Source organism: Drosophila nasuta, chromosome 2R, assembly GCF_023558535.2.
Source record: "Drosophila nasuta strain 15112-1781.00 chromosome 2R, ASM2355853v1, whole genome shotgun sequence".
In the NCBI taxonomy this organism is placed as follows: Eukaryota; Metazoa; Arthropoda; class Insecta; order Diptera; family Drosophilidae; genus Drosophila; species Drosophila nasuta.
In genome coordinates, this window is record NC_083456.1 from 9,060,213 (window position 1) to 9,076,485 (window position 16,273).

The window sequence follows — 16,273 nt, forward strand, 5'->3', positions numbered from 1 at the left end:
TTAGCTCATTTGTTCTTATAAATATTAAATCAATAGCAAACGGGTTTATTATTATGTATATATATACATACATATACTCAGTTTTGCAAAATTGTTTGCATATTCTCTGGGTAAAAAATCATTCTATGTTCAATTTGGCATGAATTTTATAATATTAGACAAATAAAAGACGTTTTGTTTGTTGCCAAGTTGGAAAAAGTAAATAAACTCGCTAAGAGACTCGTTAAGCATTCAATTGACCAACTATACGTAACCTGGCCTGCACATGGACACGTCTATTTCTATTTTGGTATTCAAATCATGTGCCTGTCTAACGATATAGAGGCCATAAATAAAAAGTCCAAGATCGAGCAAGACAAAGTCAACAACGACGGCAAAAAACGACTTTAAGCTGGAGTCTAAGGCCATTGTTGTTTTTATTTTGCAGTATTTAAAGCTAGTGTTTAATTATTTAGTGCATAAATGTTAATTGAATGTTCGAAAAAAAAATTGGCAAAAGAAATACTATAAATATCGGGTTAATCAAACGTCGCCGAAATGTTAATCAAATTATATCAAATCACATATAATAAACAAAATGAAACTAAGCCGGATGAAGTATATTGTAAAATATAACAGATAATAATTACAATTCTACTTCAATTTGAATGGCTCATTCATATACATTGTGAATGGAGGTTTTGTAATTGATATTCTCTTGTTAATTCGTGGATGGCACGCAATTTAATTAATTAACAAATATTATTCTGATGGAAATGATAGTCGAGGTGCAACAAACATCGATAAGTGTCATGAATTCCTCGTGCCTTTCACATATTTATTTCGATGGTGGCGAAAGAATCGTCGAGACTGAGGAGTGGCTAGTTATTGTGTCAGAGACATTGATGATATCATTAGTGGGTGCTTAACTATTATTATCATTATTATTTATAGATATTACTATTCCTAATTAATTATAATTCAATTTGTTGTAAATGTAAATTCCATACCAGACAAATTTTAATCAACATAGGAATGTATAAATTAAATACGAGTTTATCAAATCAATCAGCTTTTAGTCAAACGTTTTGCATTTTCTTATATTTGCTATCATGGTTTTTATCACTTGAATCTAATTATATTTGTATTGCTGATCTAAATTCTTGTGTTTCATATGAGAAAAGTACTCAAACTCGTAGCGAATTTGCAAGTATTAATCAATATGTAAATGAATAAATCAAATGGCAATTGCAATTTCAATTCGAGCACGAGAGTTTCGAGTTCATGAATACAATGCGTGCTAAAATCTAGTTAAAAGCAAACATTATTATTTAATGCGATCGTGTTTGCTTTATACTCGAATTCGAATTCGGTATGTTGTCAGGCAATTAACGCGCATTTGCTGAAATTCGTGTGAAAATTTTCCACTGACTCGTCGCAACTGGAGTAGTTATCGGAATCGGAATCGCTATCGGTATCGATATCGGTTAAGGTATTGCTTGCAGGACAGAGCGAGAGAGAGAGAGAGAGACAGACAGAGAGTCGGGATGGCTGGCAAAGATCAAGAGTCAAATTCTTGGCCAAGATAAACAGGCTATATGCTGCTTAGTCATAGCAGCAGCAAATTGGCCAACTCACAAGCACTCACATATGCGAGAGAGGTGAATCGAGTGAAGCTGGAAGCAGCCAAGCAGTCAGCCATTAAGCATTACGAGCCATGCTTGCAACATGCAGACAACAACGAGAAGACAAAAAACAACCACAACAACAACAGCAAATCTGCAGCAGCTCCAGCTGTGTTGATATCGCCATGTCAGTCCAGCTAGCAGGCCATTAGCCAAGGTTGTTGCCGACTTGCCGCAGTGTGGCGGCAGCGGCAGCGGCTACTTGCAGCAATCTCCTGATATTTAGAATCGAGCGAGCGAGCCAGCCAGCGAGCAGCCTTAATGCCCTCTTATGGATTGCGCAGACGTCGGAGCCGAAAAAATTGGCAAATATGTTGCCAACAAAATCGCATACACATGTATACCAAGCGCCTAGACAACAACAAACACTAATACAACAGCGACGCCAAGTAACTAAATTGCCCCAGCCCAGCCCGGTTGTATTTTCCTTTATGGTTTGTTGGCTGCTGTTGTTGTTGTTGTTGCTGTTGTTTGTGTACTTGTTACGTGAGAAAATTTTTTGAAAACTTTTGAATTTTGTTTTTAGCTACTCGTATCTACAGTTTGTGCGGGGCAGCAGCTGCCAAAAATGTGAAACTGCTAACCGTTTTTTGTTTTGTTGTTTCTTTTTTGTTGCAATTTTATGGCTTTGTTGGTCAACACACAATTCGACTACTGCTGTTTTGCGGTATGTTCTCTGGCAAATGCATTCACCTGGCTACACACACACACACTTACAAACACACAAAGTCCAACCACTGTGCGACCATGTGGCCAGACTAGGTGAAAACCTTGATGTGGCAGCACTGGCGAAGGGTGCTCTTGATTATTTTTGGAGCATTCACTCTATGGGAAGTGAGAGTAGCCCTGACTTCCATCTAGAGTTACTTTTTAAGATTCCGATTAGTCGCAGTGTAATTTGTACAATTCTAAATAACTTAAATATTTCCTTAGAGAATGCTGGACAATTAAATCAAACAATCAAATGACTGTTAAGGGCATTAATAGAAATTAAAATTAATGATAATTATTATGGTCGAAAGTCATACGATGTTTATAAAAGTGATTTATCATTTTTTCGTGTTAATTATTAAATTATAATTACACGGGCTACTAATTCAATTCACTAGTTATTTATAACTCTCGCAGCATTTGTTATAGTTTTTTGTTCGATTTAAAATATGCTTTGTAAATATTTAAGTTGACTTGTTTTTTCCCCGATTTGTATGCCGCTCACAGAGACGCCTCTAAAGTTTTTGCATTGTAATTGTTGTTTGACGAACGGGAGCAGCAATCGATTGAGGCAGCCGCAGTCCATTGAATTTCAATTAGCGCACAAATTGCTTACGAATTCCAAATGCAATTCCAATTTCAATAACAAAAAAATGTATATGTATACAGTAATAAAATAAATAAAAAAAAGTCTCAATGCAAACAGAGTGCATGAAATTAATTCGAAGGAAAAATTGCCAAATAATATTTAAAAGTATTTGTAGTTACTAATATTTTGCAATAATTGTTTTTGTTTTTAATTTTTCTCATTTAGCAGATTGAAACGTGCGATTCGCATCTAGGCAATTCATAAATTTGTTTATTAGCTGGTTCTAAACATTTAAGCAAACAAAGCTAAGTGAAAAGGTGTTTGCGTTGTTGAGAATCTTGACGCTTCTGTGAGAACTCGATTAGATTAACATGTAGTCAGGTTTTGGATTTTTTCTTATAATTATTGATTTTTTACAAGATCTTTAAAGATTCCACAGAAACCTGCTCCATGCTGCTCTTTGGAACTGAGTCCAAGCATTGATCCATCACATATTAGAACATATTTATGATGATACCCTGTAGTTATTCGAATGAATAAATATAGCTTATTATACATGATATAATATATTACAGGAAATCAAGTATTTGCCTTATAGATCACCATACGGCATTTTCTATAATCAAGTAATGACTTAATAGTATGTTTCAAAAGGTGTAGGGTATATGTGTGTACTTAGTAGCACGCACAACACTACAAATGAGTGTCATGCATGTCAAAAGTAATAAACCGTGGCGAAGCACTGATCTCGGATGTATTATAGAAATGCGCAGTTCGAACAGCGAAATAAAAGCGATAACATCGAGTTGTACTCGTATTAGATAATATACGTAGGTGAATTAGAGGCACGCTCAACATTACAGCACAGGTTAAAATTAATAAAACTTAAATTAAACGGCAGCGCACACAAATTGACGACATTAAAATAAAAGAACCTATTGACTTAATTGTAGAGAACAACAAACAATAGTCAGGGATCTTTAAGTATTGCAAATTAACTACAGTTTTTAGGTTACTTCTTTTTTATAGTTCAACTTTAAGCAAAATAAACATACAATTAAAGCAAAAATTCTATAAAGTAAAATGAACGCAATAATTAAAAGACTCTTTGGGAGAGTATATTTTTTTTAAAGCTAAAAACAATTTTTGAGGTACGACAAAATTGTCGTTAGATGTTGTTTTTAGATTTCTTGCTTCGTTCCAGCCATTAAACCATTTAAATGCTTCATACGACAAGTCGCCTGTTGATGTTGTCTGTTGTCAGTTGTTGTTGCCAGTTATTGCTATTGTTGTTGTGGCAATTTGTTGCCCACAAATTGGCAGTGCATTAAATGCATTTTCATTAAAGACACACAAACCCAGTAGCCAGCAGCAGTTGCCTTTTTTACCCATTGTAATTGCATTTTGGGCAATGAATGCGGCACGCAATGAAAGTTACAAATCATTTTTAGCAAGAGTTGTCTACAAAGGGGAACGAGGAAGAAAGATTGTTTTCCGTATTGCTTACATGATGTTCAAGTATAAGTATGCGAAGTTATTATTAAATTATCCACTTAGGTATGCAGAGCAATAATCCCCCGAATAATTTGAGATAGGCTTCTTAATTCATCTACCCATAAATCAATTTACAAATTGATTTGGAAATATTTAAATCTGAAGAGATTAGTTTTCCTAGAATTATAGATAAAACTCCGCGTAAAATCCGAAACCCATAAATGAATAAATAATTCATTGACTGTTGAGCAAAAAATGCAAATTAATTATTACAAATTAACACAAAAGCTTGGCGCACGCGTCGTACAAATAAACATGCGATAAACAATCAGCACAATAATAACAACAACAAAAACAAAAACAACACCGACCACAAAAACAACAACTAGTTATCACCTTAAGCAATTTTTGCTTTTCGCGTTGATTTTGTTCGATTGTTGGCCAATCGAACGAAATGAAACGAAGCGAAGCGAAACAAAATTCGAGCCAAATCAAATCCCAATAATCATTAGATTTTCTGCTGACGCACTTTTGACGTAAATTTCACAAGCCTCGTGACCCCTCACCCTTCTCCACGCCCCGCTAGTGCTGCCATTTTGCTGTCTTGTGGCCACTTTTGTTAATAATTATAAAAGATCTCAGCTACCGCGCAGCTGCCAAATAGCTTAGCGAATTCATAATTACTCCTTTCCTCTTTCCACGATCTAACATACCAGACAGGTCTGGCTGGCGCTAGCTGACCAGTTGTATTTTTTTCTATTCCATTTTTTTGGGATCTCGGATCTTAGATCTCTCAAAGTTTTTGGGTTTGGCATGTGCCAAAACATTTTACAGATGATCTTAAGCTTGTTTCGGTTTGCTTCAGCTGCTCAGCTGGTTAGATGATCAGCTGTTAACAGCAGCACTTTTACTGCAAGAATTTGTTAATGCTTACAACCAGCCAAAAAAAATACTCGTTGAACACTTTTGGACAGTAACTCTCACTGTGCCCAAAATGACATGTCATGTGAATTCAACTACGACGTGCCTCTTGGCCACAGTGCCAGGTGAAACTGAGCCATGTCTAAAACCATTTCAGTTTCAGTTTACAGCAAGCCTCAGTGTCTAGATAAGTGAAATCACGAGCCAACTGTTTGAGCACAAGCTCAAGAACTGAACATCATCGCAGCAACAGGTAGATGATTAACACATATCAACTAAAAATAACTTTTACTTCTTTTTGGATAGTTTCTCGTTGCCATCGTTAGTATTAGAGATTATCTGTACCTAGAATAAATCTTATATTATGGAGATGAAGCCCATAACTGAGTCAACATCAGTAGTTGTTATCCCTTTTTTGGATATTTAAAGCACTACAGTTTATAGCTATTATAAATTCAAATTTGTATTTTCAGCACAAAGACTTTGCGTCATAAAACCAACAGGAGAGTTGATAACCAGTTTTGCTTACATTCTTTCAAAACTGACAAATGACAACATTTTTGTAATTTATGCGTCCGAAATAAAGTTACTAAAAATATTTGCCCACTCAACTTTGTTGACAGTTTTTGTTTGGACCAAGTTGTGTTATGCGCCTTTTCGCTATTTTGGCGATTTTTGTACAGTCTTTTGTTCGATTGAAGTTCAAAGTTCAACAGGAATACGATAAATCAATGTTAGCGCACACATTTATTTGATTTACCAACATTTAAAGCTAATTGATAATGCCGAATTCGCATTAATTAAAACGAAATAGACTTTATTAGGAATGAAACCTAAAACTCTTTTACTTTGAACAGCCTCCAGAACAGAGTTATGTTAACTGAGCAGTATGGTTAACAGCACTGGTTTTCTTTGCAGTAGCGCAAGTAACAGACCTGTATTAACTATGCAGGATCGTTAACAGCGCTACTTTCCTTTACAGTTGCCTTCGCCGCGACAATATTCGCCGCAAGCCGAGGGTTGCAGCTGTTACTTAACAGCTGTTGCACAACAGCAAAATGCTAACGCAACATTTGAATGTCTTTAAGAAGACCGACAATGCACAAACAGAAAAGAAAGAAAACAAAAGGTAATAATTTCGCGTGTGCACAAAATACAAAATAATTGTTTCGAGATGCATGTGGAAATTCAACTCTATTGTTCAATTTCCGCCCGTTGACATACTGCTATAGTATGTATTTGGGGTGATCATGATAATGCTTTCTAGTTGTATTACTGGCAAAGTTAAATCGATTGTCAATCAGTTAAGCGTGTAAGCCATCAAGTAATTCGTATAAATTACCATACTAAAAATACACGACTGCGTCACACACTCGAAACATCAAGCGCCTGACCTCAAACACTAAAAAATATGAATTAATATGAAGTCAACAGCACAAATTACAACAAATTATATACAGACTACAGACTACAGTTTGTCCCGGGACTAATGATAAGCATTTGCATAAGTTCAAACTGAAACTGAACAAAACAGAAAAAAGCAACAATCAACATTTAAAGACCGTGTGCGTTGGATCGCGACCCCATTTGTTGTGTTCGAAGTTGTCTTCGATTTAGCCATATCATCGTCGTGTTGTGTTGCCAAAGAGCAGCAGAGCGTGTGTGCAGTGTGTGTGCGAAAAGCCCAGTTAAAGGTTAGGGCCAGCAGCAAATTCACAGAGTAGGCCAACATTTACATGTACGAATGTACGACGAGTAAGCTAATTACGTATAGTATATGGATCCAACGGAATCGTTGCTGCCGACTGCAATTAAAACGCACAAAACTCGAACTCGAACGTGCTGAAAAGTCAACGTCAGTGAGGCAGGCAAATTAACATTTAAATGCCGTTCAACAGTTACGATCTTGACGCTCAAATCAACAGTTGAACAGTTGAACAGGTGCAAAAACCTAATAGCGCCTTATAGGCATCTCTTTGCCGACGTCTCTGATCATTAGTTGTTTTAACTGAGCTATGTTATGCAAGAGATTCGTTTGACCCACATTTAATGTTCTCTGGGCATCGCCAGTGGAGCATGTCACACTTTGCGTGCCTCCTCAAAAAGCTCGTGCGCTCTCCTTAATTGCCGCCGAGTTCCAAATAGTGTGAAGGAACCGTTACGCTATGTTGTAGATGCGTACCCCTAAACATGTACTCTATAAATCGCAACACGATCTGGGGTATTTGGGCAAATTCTTAAAAACATTTATTAAATAATTCCCCATATGGAAAAATATTGCAATTAATTTATGATATGGGTAATGAATTAAGAACGCCAAGTACAAATTGCAAAGCATTCTGGGGTTGGATAATTCTAAAAGAAAATATATTTTTAAATAATGCCATGATGAAATTCCCAAGCAAAATTAACCTAATAATTTGAATAAATTGAAATCTGGGAATCAGCAAAAATATTGCAATATACTTGTAATATTGTAGATGAAATGTGCATCTCATAAATTTTAAATGTATTCAGATCGAGTTATGGCAAATATGATCATTTAAAAATAATTGTCTTTTTACAAAACATTAATAAATCCCTAAATGTTAAATAAATTCCCATCTGGACAACAATAAATTTATAATAATGCATTTGCAGCTTTAATATCACAAATTTGAAACCAATTCAGCTCAAATTACAGTAAATATAAGATATAAACTTCGAGAATATTTTTGTATACAAATAATGATTAAATGTTAAATAAGAGGAATGTTCAGTATGCAATTTTTCTACTTATCGGTAAGCTTAATTCTATATTTCAAATGTTATAATAATGAAAATCACCTGACAACACCTCAGTGCCTCAGTAGAGTATCTTTTAATCGATTTAACGTAGAAAATGAAATATAATATAATATGTGTAATTACCAAGCAAATTGCTGCGGTTGCGTGCGTCTGCAAAGAAAAGAAAAGAAGCACAAAAACTATTAAAATATTTTGTATTGTTTTTTGTTTCTATGTTAAGAGAGCTTTGCTACTATAATCGATAGACATTTGCATTTACATGAACGCTTGTTTTTTTGAGCAATGTGGCAATAAAAATGTTTCACACGCGGCTTAAAGAAAACCAAACAAAACAAAATATGCGAACATTTCTTATTCGAATTGGTATTGGTTTGGTATTTGTATTGGGAATTGGATATTGGGATGCGGGCCCCACTTTCTCGCCAGATAGAAAATGAAAACGCATTCAGGTGATTTGTAGTAATCTCAATGAAATCTGCAATTATGGGAGAGTACGAAATCATCGAAAATGAAAACATCCACAGCTTGATGTTTGGAAAATCAAATTGACTGTGTCGAGTCGAAGTCGAAGTCGGAGACGGAGATCGAGACTGGAAGCTGTGAGAGAGTCAGTCGAGTCGAGTCGATCGACTCACTTGCCTCAATGGAATTAAAATTTAATCAAAAGCAATCACGTCGACCATTCCAATTGTGCATGCGTCACAGTTTCAGATTCATCTGCACGAATATGTATGTATATGTACCATATATAACTGCAGATGTATGTTACAACTCGGCTGCTGACCAATGCATGAATCAAGGCGCGCAGAGACAACAAATTCGTACCACACTCTTGAGATAAATTCTCACAAGTATTTTTATGTTTTTATTTTTATTTGTTGGTTTTTATTGTTGCTGTTGTGTATGTTGTGGGCTTGGTAATTGGCCGGGCCAAGAGCAAAACGGGTTAGCAGCAGTCCCTCCGACCGCGTGTCAATGGCTGCGTTTAAGCTGCGGCCTCTCATGCAAAGCGCATATCTGTCAGATACAAATGTGCCCCCCTCTAAACTTGACAAATTGTTTGGGCCTCAACCTCGCTGGCTGATGGCAATACACCTCTTTTTTTTGCCTTGCCTTGTTTTGTTTCTTGGTGTCTTATTTTTTTTTTGGCCAATATACGAGTATACTACTTACAAGCACTAAAAAAAAGTCATTTTGGAAAGTTCTCGGCGGCCTGACCTTATTTTCCCGCACATCGCACATCGCCCAACGCACTTTAAGCGCCATTTAGAAGACGAGACGAGAAGAGAAGCGGCGACGATGACGAAGCCGCTGAGTAAATAAAGCAAAACAAAGTGTGGCTAATAAGGCACAGCATACTTGCCTCTGTGCTATTAACAATAACAATAAGCTCTGTTTTTCAGCAATTGTGTAAACAACAGCAGAAAGAAAAACACACTCGCAAGATACGCACAGTTAGTCAGTTACTCAGTCAGTCATTCAGATTTCTGTTTTTGTGCCATAAAAAACAACACTTTCTTCATAGACTTCTATAATTCTTATTCTTATTCTTAGTCTTCTTCGACCAGTACAACATTCCGCAGAGATTTCTGCATTAAGAATATAATCAATTAAATACTACGTTTGATTCACATTTAACATTCAACTACCACTCGTTATTCAGCTTATACTTAAAATAACTTGAAACAGGTTTCGCAGATTGCTTTTATTGAATCGACTTGAATGCAAATTTATGTTGTTTCTAAGTGTGCCACAAAGATAAACGAAATATTATTAAATCATTCAATTGTTTTATGTCTTTTTTACGCAAAATATTCGAAACATTCGTGAGTGCATTGACTCACGACGCTCACGCACATTAAAGTAAATATGTAAGCTTGAGCATGAACTAAATCAAGTTTATTAGCATACCCTGTAAATATGCACACAAAACAAGAATTTCATTCAACATGCGTTTTGAACGTAGGCTGTACCCATAGCTACTTACATTGTATCTCTATCTGTATTTATATCTGTATCTGTATCTGTATCTGTATCTGTATCTATGCATAACTGGCAGAGTGGAGCTGACTGAAAACGCTTGCGTCGTTGATAATTTATATGTGTCGTCCGGCCCCCACAATCAAGTTACCAACTTGCTTTTGTTTCTACGCGCATTTTATAGATAAACTTGGGAATCCACTGAGAAGAACTTATAACTGGGGAGTCGAACCAAAAAGAGGGGAAAACCGCGGTGTGCGCTTTATTTCCGTTCATGTTTGCCCACATCTTTTGATTTTTTTTCGGTTCGGTTCACTTGGGTCTCTTGCTCTGACCATCTCATTCTCAATCTTCCATATGTAATTGCAATTGCCGAGCGACTCACGACGCGACTGCGAGTCGCGCACCTTTTAATTTGAGCGGCACATTCTAACCCTCTGCGATCTGTTTCTGTTCCCCCCTCTCTCTCTCTCTCTCTCTGACTGTGAAAACCACAAACACCACTTCAACTGCCTCATTTTAATGTTGTGTGTAAAGTTCTAAGACCCCGATGAGTGCAGCGGAAGTGCGTTCATTATTTTTAACGATTTTATTTACTGAGGACCCTGGCAACTGGTATTCATTTACCTGTTTGTATCTTGTCCCAGGGTCAAGTCAAATTGAATAGGGACAGGACACGAAACAACTGGTGTTGACTTCTCCCTATCAACTCATTAGATTTTTATGGATATTGAACAGGAAAAAGGAAAGGAAGTACTTGGTAATGTTTCCTTCAATCAGACAAGAGGCATTTTTACGAGTGTGTTGTAATCAGAATGCCTAACAGATAAGAGTAAGTAGAGCCGTGATTAGCTCGTAAACAAAGTCATTTCATTCCATTCCGTTTCAGACTGTGCAGAGATTAAAAAAGTTATTTGCACTCTAATGACTTCATTACAGTCGCAATGTTTTGCCACGTGACTTTTCTAGTGATACAGATGCAGAAATGCATATATTATATTTCTCAGAGTTCCCTGCCCAGTTGCTGACCCTTAACCCGAATGTTAATCATATTGTAATTAAGAGCTGAGCAGCCACCGCCAACAATTAGCAACAACTCGAGACTTGCCAAGCTAATTTTCATAATTGAATGGAAAGTCTACAAGTGGGCGTAGTGCTGTCTGGATTATCAGAGATGTATTTAAATAAATCGAATCAATTCGAATCGAATACTATATACATATTTATGGGTGTACTCCACCTTTAGCTAGTCTCATTGTCGCATTGACATTCAGCTGCTGTCAGTCAACTTTGACCGCAGCGAATGCAAAATACGGATTACAATTGTAAAGTTCAACGCGATGCGGATAAACGCCCCTGACTGCTGACAAGTGCCCCAAGCTGCGGTGGTATGCGGATTGCGGGGGTGTGCACTTACAATTATGAAGCGCAAACAAAACAACAGAGACACAAAACGTTGCATGACATGACAGCAACCACAACAACAACAACAACAACACAACAATTGCCAGTTGCATGTTTTGCCGTTTGTTGTATTTTGATAATTTCGTTGACGTTGTTCACGATATTTGCCGGGAGGAAACAATGCAAAGACTGTGATGCGATCGGCAGCAGCTACTGCGAGTTGTTTTTCTTTTTCTTTTTATATTTATATTTTTTGATTGCCATGCATCAATTTACATACACAGAAAGATCGGCGGCTAGCAAAAGACAAAACCAAAACCTGCGACTTACAGATGGATAGACAATCGTCATTCACGATCATGCTTACGATGATCATGATCATCATGATCGTCAGCTTCATTTGAATCAATTAAACTTGCTGCTGCTGTGAGTCAACCCATACTCATAATCATATTCGTATTTTTATTTGTATTTGTATTTTTTATTCATATTCGTTTTCGTTGTTGATTCCCCTGCTGCCTCTGTTGATTGATCATTGAAGATCCGAAGACGAAGCCGAGTCGAGCCGAGCCAAGTTAAGCCGCGCCTAGAGTCGAAAATTCCATGAATTTGATTACAATAAAAAAATCTTTTCAGCTTTTCACAAACGTTAACTTCTGCCTGCTGTCTTTGGCCAACACATAAATGCCTCACAAACGCAACATCAAAGGTCAAAAACACCGCAACGCAACGCAGCGCAGTGAAGAGAAGAGAAGAGAACTCGAAACCAGTTCAATGAAATCCAACAATAATCCGAATTCATTCCGAATGCATTCCAATTTCAATTCCAATACCAATTTCGATTTCAGTTGTCAGTTTTCATTGGCTCTGTTAGCTCGGCCGGCAGGTTCTTCTAATGCTCTCTCATCTACCTTACATGGATCGCCCTTTTTCCAGTTTATTATTGTTTTTGTTGTTGTTGTCGCTGTTGTAAGTGTTGGCCATGTGTTAATTTGGCTCTCAAACAGGTCTGGGCTAGGCTTAGAATTCCAATTGTTTGTCTGTCTAGACATTGAAGACTCGACTGAAAGAATTAGCGGCCATTTTGGTATTTAAGATGATGCTCTAACGCGTTGTTTGGAAATTTTTTTAATTTGTTTTTCTGTTTTCGGTAATCTTTTGATGGAATTCTAAGCCTAATAGATTGCCAGGTCAGAACAAAAGAGCAGAGTGCAGCCAAATGCAAATGCATCATTAAAGCCAAAGCTAATAGCTGGCTCATATATCACAAGCAATATACAACTGAGATCACAATAAGTCAGACACCACAACAAAAAGATAAAACTTCAGTCGCCTTTTTGAGGCATTTTGTGTGATTTATGTGCTGTTTTTCCACTGCATATTTAATGAGTAATAACAATAAGAGAACCACTGGCAGAATAAGTGAGTAAGTAATAGTAGACGCTCGTCTTTTGTATTTGCGCAACAATTACGAGGAAATTAGCTGAACCGAACTACACTTTGAGATGCATGTAGGTTCTGTCTCTGCAGTTGTATGTGTATCTACACTTGTGTACACACATAACTCACACACACAAACATTGATTAGCATGAGACAAGTGCGCCCACACGATCAAAGAAATAATACACATATGAAAATTGAAATGGAAATGAAAATGGAATGAGACACAAAAAAGTAAGAAGCTACAGTCGAGTGTACTCAACTGTGAGATACCCGTTACTGGTTTTCAATAGTGGTAAAACAGTACGTTGAAATATACCAAATAAATATACTAATAAAATACTAAAATATACAGAAAATATTTCAATATACTACTACATTCAAAATATATATACAACATATAAAATATATATCCACAAAAATAGTTAATATACCGATATAATATACCACAATGTAATTAAAATACTGACAAGCTACTAAGATGTGTATTTCGTATACCAATAATCTACTGCACTCACAATATACAATATGTAAAGTAATAATGTAATTAAAATACCGACAATATACTGAAGTGTGTATTTGGTATATCAATATTCTACTGCATTCACAATATACAATATGGTACAAAGTATACCAAATTGTCAGCCAAAGTAATTAAGATCCGACAGCATCATTTCCTGCTGCCACAAAGTTAAAATACCCTTCATCGCTATGGGAGCAACATTTGTAGCGACTGCAAGTGGGCGGCTCTCAGTTCGCCTCCATTCACAAATACGAAAACGACTACGACTACGACAATGAGAACAAGAAGAATGATGGCAATTACAATAACAATAACAAAACAATACACACAGCAATATGCAGTAATAAGTAATGGAAATGGAAATAAAGGTCAAGTTTAAGTGACGATGATGACAAGAGCAAGAAAAAGACAGCAGCAAGACTCTCGGAATTCGTCAGGGGGGAAAAGAGCAACACTACAGTGGTAAACAACTGAACAACTGAAAAAATTAAAATACATAGGCACAACACTTGTTGTGTGTGGGCGTTGTAACTATCTGAGATCTAAGATGAATGTGGGCTACGCTCTTAAGTATAAATTGCGCAACGAATCGATCGTAAAAGTCAAAACAATTTGTTTACCTGCGATATTGATAAACATTGAGTTGATCTGAGTTGAGTTAAGGTGTGTGTGTGTGTGTGTGTGTGTGTGTGTGTGTGTAATCAAACACCATTTATTACAGCAATTTCAATAATCATTTGGAACAGATACGAAGAATTACAGCACAACATGTGTTTTTTTTGTTTGTGAAATCGCAGCTGAATTTATTTAAACTAAAAACAAGACAAATATCGATTCACTTTCATTTTACCGCTGAATACAGTTCAGTAATTGAGATACAGAATTAAATGACAACATTTTCTCGCTATCACATAAGCTCTTTATCACATTTGCATATCGATTGCTCCGAAGTACAATTAGTCTCAGTTATTGGGCTTACAAGTGCGTATTATATCAACCCCTATAATTCCAGTTATTCGGATTGTCATGGCTACTCAGAAAAAAAGGCAAAACATTTGTCACAACTGTAATCAGTAAATAAGCCAGTAACATTTGTTATGTCGCCAGCGGGTCGCACTATGAATTGTACATTGATTCATTCATTAAATTGTGACGCTCTCTGCACAAATGCCGGGGCGGGAGTCAAGACCCCCAATTTTTGAAGAGACTCGCCGCCAACTCGGAGACTCAGCGAACCTCGACCAAAGAGCAAGTGGCAATTAAAACTTGATGTGTGCATGCGAATGTGCCACGCCCATCAGAGTCTTACGCCTCCCTCAACAAGTAACTCACATATGTGGGTGTTAATTAAAATTGAAATCAATTGCTTCAACCTCCTCCTGAGCTTTGTGCGATCCGTCAGACATTTTTGCTTATGGCTCTTAACGAGCGTTGTTATTCAACAAGATAAAGGCATCTAAAAATATCCCATTCATCGACTTAATTGATGAGACGTGATTTTCATGAAATATTTTTTTGGGAAACCTGCTAAAAATATTCTAATTGCGCTGGACAAAAGTCTTAATGCGACACTTTGCACACGTGTCTAAGATGCGTATTATAATATTATAATAACAACTTAGTTCGTCGGTCTCTTCAAGGGATATCTCCTAGTTAAGCTCCTCAAAGTAGTCTAGGCGATTAGATGGCAAATTTGTAGTTTGTCGGTAACTTGGACGTTTGCTCAAGTTTAGTGAAAATGTCGATTGCAATTGACGTGCAAAAGTTGTCGACGGCTTAGGCGATTCTTAACTATTCGTATCTATTACACAATACATAGATAGGGTCTAAAGTAACGCTGATGTAATAAAATTCTAATATATGCGAAATGATTTATTTAATTTTTATTTTTTGCTAGCCATCATTATAGTATTAAGTATGCATCGCTTGGTTGGCTTTCAGGTTCTAACTCATATATAGCTAAATGCCAAATGAGCTGGGCTAGATGATAAGACTAGAAATAACTACTTAAACTCGTTAATATTTATGGCAACCAGATTTCAAGGGTCCGCACACGTGTTTGCAACTCATTAGGATCTACAGCAAAGTGCATCTACGATCTCGTTTTTAATTTCTCTATTAATGTGCAGTACTAACTATATAAATTGCTATTTTGCTTTTTCAACAAATACAAATAAATGCGCACAAATTTCAAAATGGCCTCTGAGCAAAAAAATTAATATTCAATGCACATTTTAGCAGCAATAAAAACAACAACAACTACAACAACAACAACGCACACTCTTAGTCGAAATGAGGCCTTTGTCCGGCTAAGAAACAGCGAAACAACAACTGAAAAACCTTCGTGAAAAATTATCCACGACGAACAACAAACAGCAACAACAATAAAAAGTTGTTAAGCCACCGCAGCGCACGAACTTACACAAAAATTTGTAGTTGTAGTTGAAGTTGTAGTTGTATTTTGTTTTTTGCTGTAGTTACTGGCTGGGCCCCCATTTCATTCATATGGCCATAAGCCAGCAAATGCGTTAACGTTAACAACAATTGGTTTGCCCGCTAGCCAAAGCGGCTGACTGGCTGCTTGGCTGGCTGCTCATTTTTGGTTTTGCGCACAAATCAATTGACAGCGTCACGTAATCAGCGCAATCATTTCGGCCCATAAAAAAAACAAGTCAGCAACTTTTTTTTCTTTTACTTTTTAGCCACAACACAACACAACACGACTCGCGTCGCATCGCATCACATGGACAGCGCAAGTT

At 36.7% G+C, this 16,273-nt stretch overlaps 1 protein-coding gene across 3 annotated transcripts in view; it reads right to left on the bottom strand.

Annotated features, from left to right (window-relative positions):
- The window catches only part of LOC132783880 (uncharacterized), a 35,379-nt gene that overhangs the window by 9,850 nt on the left and 9,256 nt on the right, over window positions 1-16,273 (bottom strand). For 2 of the 3 annotated variants that reach the window (XM_060789189.1, XM_060789187.1), the window contains exon 2: window positions 8,290-8,316. The exons of the other annotated variant lie outside the window; for it this stretch is intronic. The gene's annotated coding sequence lies outside the window, so the exon portion shown is untranslated. The remainder of the gene's footprint in view (window positions 1-8,289; window positions 8,317-16,273) is intronic. 3 annotated transcript variants of the gene reach the window in all.